Genomic DNA, 5,516 nt, shown 5'->3' with positions numbered 1-5,516 from the left:
AGGCTATAAAAAAAAAAACCAGCTTTGCTAGATGCAAATATATGCAGAACTATTTGGTGTGGTTTCCGTCATGGAATCCATTATCCTGGTTGAATATGAGGATGTATCTTCTCCTCGTGGGATTTCTATTCATTCCGATTTCCTTCATTCTTTGGAGGAGGATAGACATCTTCTGAAACTTTTTTTCCAGATAGATATATTTAAGATTTAAAAAAAAAAAAAGGGAAAAGACTTCAAATATAATTTTGGCTTGAAATAAAAACCTTAGTTTTCATAGTCAAACAAATTTGAAAATGGAAGTCCTGAAAGAAAGAGAAATTGAAATGTGGCCAGTTGGTTTAACGGTGAGATCACAACATTACTTTTAAGGCTTGCTGAAACACTGGATCATTCTGTGGTATTCCCAAAGAAATTGATTGGTTTATGCATAGCCCAGGCCCTCCCAAGTAGTTCACTGCAAAGTAATGCATATTGAAAAAGACCGTTTAAAGTTCCCACATTCTAATGGGTCTGATGGGCTCTGAATTAGCTGGCATCTTCTGCGAAAAAGATTTCGGAGTCATTATGAATGGCTCAATTAAGATGTCTGCTCAATGGGCTACACTGGGCCAAGAAAGCGAATAGACTGCTGGATGAATTAATAAAGGGAGAGATAATGTGGAAATATTATAATGGTCTGCATAAACCTTGATGAGTGGGGGTAGTTTCACTGCCTCCTGCCTAAATTTAGGTGAGTAAATCAGCTTCTCCTGTCATGGATCTCTTGACTCATTTCCAGAGGAACTCTCTGGGTACAGTTTTCCTGAATCGGGAGGCGGTAGCCAGGTGCCTATAACACCAGAGACATCATTCTTACCACATCTGTTTGGCTGCTGATGCCTTTGGATGGGGTCCGCTCACCTTTTTTCTTCTGACTCAGCAAAGGCAAACTTCCTGCCTGTTTATAAGGTGCCATGAACACTGGGAAGAGGAGATGTGATGTTACCCAGAAGCCTAACACCCCAGGAGCAGCCTATTTAGAAATGCTTCACAGATTTGTGATCTTGTCTCAGAAGCAGGTTCAAAAAGTTTTTGGATGCTTCAGAGTTTTCCCTAATTTTAATGAAACATTTCCTACTGCAAGCTCTACTAAACTCATTTCATCTAAGCCAGATCTATCTTTTCCAATGGCCCTTGCCTCAGAATAAGGAAAACCAACAGTTATGTATAATTGAGATCCTCAAGCCTTCTCCTGTGTGAGAAAATTCACCTTCCTTTGAAAAAAAAAAAAAAAAACCTACAAGAATTTAAAAGAAGACAAAGTCAGTCTCATGTCCTCTCAGGTTTCTTAGTCCAGTCTTCTCCAAGGTCATACACATCTGTCATGGCTGTATTATGCGTGTGTGTGTGTGTGTGTGTGTGTGTATGCATGTGTACACATCTTTGGTGTTTTGTGTGTGATGTGTGTATTCTCAGTTTTGTGTTACCTATTATTAATGGTTCTTCCTAGCAACTCAGTTAAGAAATGAATTTCCACAGGAAATGTTGAAACAGACAGATCACAGTCACCCCCGATTACCAAACGAACTGGTAACAAATTCTCCCATCAGGTTATAGACAGAGCTGAAAACATTTTTAATCAAAACCATTTAGCATCTGAAATTTTTAAAAAATGAACAACTAACATCTCATATAATTCTAAAACAACCTTGAAAAACTTAAAGTGTGAAAGAAACAAAGTCCTAGAAAACTTACATAATCTAACTGGGCCATTTTTAGCCTCCAAGGAGAAATTAGTATTAGTCCCTAAACTTTCACACTAATGTTTAGTCCACTAGACCAGTACTACTCTGCTTGTTACTGGCACAGAAATTGAGAAAAATGGTATAAAAATTCTTTTAAGGATTTTATTTATTTGATGGAGACATGGAGAAAAGGCAGAGGTATAAGTGGGGGTGGGGGAGGGGCAGAAGGAGAGACTCTTGGAGCGGACTCCCCACGAAGCAGGGAGCCCAACATGGGGCTCGATCCCACAACCCATGAGATCAGGACCTCAGCTGAAAGTAAGAGCCTTACGTTTAACCGACAGAGCCACCCAGGCATATAACTTTGGTAAGGTTATATACACCCGGTGTAAAAAAAAAAAAAAACTTGTATAACAACTTGGCATATGCCATGACGACCAAGAACATGATTTTGTATTTTCACCAAAATATCAGTCTGTGGTAGATTGAGGATTCAAAACAAAGAAAGAAAGAAAGAAACTGTCCACCATGGCTACTTTAAAGGCTGGAGTCCTAGACTTTGTGAAATCCTAGCCTTCGAAGGAGTAATCTAGCATTTCAGTCAGGATCTGTTCTGCACTTTCAGGTTTAGCCTTTGAAGCTCCAGGTAAGAGAGAAAATAAGCAAATCGACATGAAATCAAAACACGTCCACATGGGAATGCCGAGACTCACCCTGCCACACTTTGACATATTAATATGTTTCAACTTCCTATTTCCCTCTAGTGGCTCCTGGTTCAGAAAATTGAGGAGGGCCTGAGAGACTGAACACAAGCAAAAAGCAAGATCAACTAAGTGCCACCGCCTTCCTCTCAAGCTGGTGAATAAAAATCTTGAATTCTTTTTGGTATTCCTGTTGATTTGGGGTTAGTTTCTGTTTCGTTTTTTTTTTTTTTTTCTTACTTGTAAATTACTTGTCTTATTTGAGTTTCATCAACAGTGTAATCGAAAAGACTATAGTGCAAGATAGTTGCATCTTGATTTCTTAAGATTCATAATCATAACCATCAGGATCACCAAGAGAAAGAAGAGGGTAGAATATCATAGAGAACTAAGAAATAATAAAAAATTTTGTTGATAGTTTAAAACTCTCTCATTTTGAAGGAGGAATGTGCTGCTGGTAACTTCTATCAGATATCAAAGAGTTAATATCCGCTTTTTGGAGACATGTTTACCAACGTGGATGCAGAGTCGGTCTAAGTGTGATCCTTCGGAGTATATTGATAAAGGAAATGCAGAACAGCATTGATCTCACTCCTGCCAAAGTGCCCAGGCTTCGATCCATGTCCATATTGACCCCATTCCCAGAACAAATTGTAACAAAATTTACACAACAGCAACTTCAAAAGGCTTCAGCTATGCCGACTAGGATGATCAAGGAGAAGTTGATTTTCAAGTTGTGTCAATATTTTATGCTGAAAATATTACGGTTCCGGTCAAAACAGGGAGACGATAGTAGAGATGCATTTGATCAACAACTTTTATTCTCTCTTGGGTTAACAAAGTCATACACATCCTCCCAGTACAGTTTGAGCACAAAAACATTTAAAGAGTTCTTGTGGAAGGAGGGAGAGAAACAATGTTGAAACCAACTATAATCCCTAAATGAAGACGATGTATTTCACATGTGGATATTTAGTGACATGGAAAGATGTTTATGAAATGGTAATGAGAGACAGGTTGTATAATGTGATTCTGTTTGGCAGCTACATATGTATTGGGGAAAATAATCTAAAAGATATATATTCCAGATAATTCATAATGGTGTTATCTGAGTGATAGTATTACTATTGCTTCTTTTTCTTTATTCTTGTCCATGTTTTCTAACACAGGTTTCCCCCACTCTCTGAAAGCAGAGTGTTCCTATGAAATTTCTGGTAAGTCAAAGTGTCATAAAGCAAAGAAGCAATGGCCATTATATGGAAAAGGTTTGGAACGTCCTCAGAACCCCCCCCCCAAAAAAAATAACCTCTCTTAGGCTTTCCTGATACCTTAGGACACATCTTGCTAGTGGATGTACATAATACATAGGAAGAAAGAACAGATGCTCACAGACACAGTTCCGGGTCTGGTGACAAGCTGGGGGAGACCCCTTGGTGCTTGGAGTGTTCACTGCGTCTACAACAGCTCACTGAAAAACAAACACTGAATGCTTTCTTTTATCTTTTTGTCTTTTTTGTGTGTGTAAAAGTGAAAACCCTCTTTGGATTTCTCAAGATTAGTGAAAACAGGTACTAATGAAGGTTTTCCAAAACGTGAAGTTGCACGTTGGGAAGTTTTGAGAAGCGGGCAATGCCTGAATTTCTCTCCTAAGCATAAACTTTCCATTTCCCTTTATTCCCCCCCTCCATATTCCTTTTTTAAAAAAAGGTAGAAGAAATACTTCCATCCATTTTAGAGGTGGCAAAATGATCTACACAATCTGCTCTTAACATTTCTGCAAGTAGGAGCTCATCTAAAAACACTCAAAATTGTGCTAAGGTGTTATGAGAGGTCCCTCTCCCCTCCCCAAATGGAAAACTTGCTTCCTTTCCTTTCCCACATCACAGAAGCTTTACAAATATCAGCAGAAGCAAGTGTAAGAACCAGTAATTGAGTTATTGAAAGGATATAAAATAAATAAAAATATATGTGTCAAAATGTATAAAATTGTCTCAAGGTAAGTAGAATACTCCACTCTTGAAGCATGTAACAAGAAAAGTCTGGAGAGCTTGACGGAGGGTTCTTGGTCAACTAAGTGGCAGAGTTACAAGTTTTAGAATGTGATGGATCTCGGTGTGGTTTCTGTCGCCCTCAGACTTACAAGGCAAGTTGCTTAACATCTTACTGTTTTCTGCTCCATCAAATGCGGATGATAGTAATAACCACCTCATCGAGATTTTAAATAACCCTATCAGAATCTGTGCTGAAGGTTTATCACATTGCCTTACATGTGTTGAGTCCCGGTACATCATCCCATAAAAAATTATTATTATTAGAGAAATGTTTACATCGTATCCCCTCCAGATTCTCCCACGACCAACACGATGCTCATTTCTCTGTCCCTTCCTTGGCTCTCCTCCCATTTTGGTCAGGTAACAGGTTCTGTCTCCGCAGGATAGTCTTTGTACCTAGAGGGGAAGCCATTTCTCCCTCTCTACCAACATTTTCTGTGGGGAAAATTGAAGACGATATATTCCACATCCACTATAAGGAAATGCCACTGGGCCCAGTGTCCTCAGGGGAAGTAAGAAATTTAATATAATAGCAATGTTAGTTGGGGATAGTAGAGTGATATCTATAATCTGTTCTAAACAGTCCTGAAATGTAAAATTGCCTCTAAAAATCAGAAAAAGTCATAGAAGAGCATTGTAGGGAGCAAACAAGAGCACTCTGAATTTTACTTAACCCAGTTTGGTCACGCGTAACTCTTAGATGCTTTTGGTAGAAAATAGCAGCCCCCAAAGACATCTGAGGCGAGTAAGGATCCCACTGCCACCCCTGCGCACACAGCTTTATTGAGGAAACGACTCGAAGCCCAGTTCTTCTGCACATGCAGACTTTTGTTAAAGAGGCATTCCTTTAGCAAGTAAGCCTCAGTGTACTTGACACAGTCAGTTCTGTGATCCCGGTGTGCCTTCAGGCGATCACGAGGTGTGACCGCGTTCCTGCAGCAGATGTCCATTACCCTTCTAGGTGGGATCAGGTGAGCAGCAGCCGGAACCAGCACCTGAGCTCAGGGCCATTTGGAGAATCATGGCTTGTGCTGGAAGGT

The sequence above is a fragment of the Mustela putorius genome, unplaced genomic scaffold (assembly GCF_011764305.1).
Source record: "Mustela putorius furo isolate JIRA1106 unplaced genomic scaffold, ASM1176430v1.1 tig00003974_pilon_pilon_pilon, whole genome shotgun sequence".
Lineage (NCBI taxonomy): Eukaryota > Metazoa > Chordata > Mammalia > Carnivora > Mustelidae > Mustela > Mustela putorius.
The sequence above is the reverse complement of the archived record's forward strand: the minus strand, read 5'-3'. Positions refer to the sequence as shown.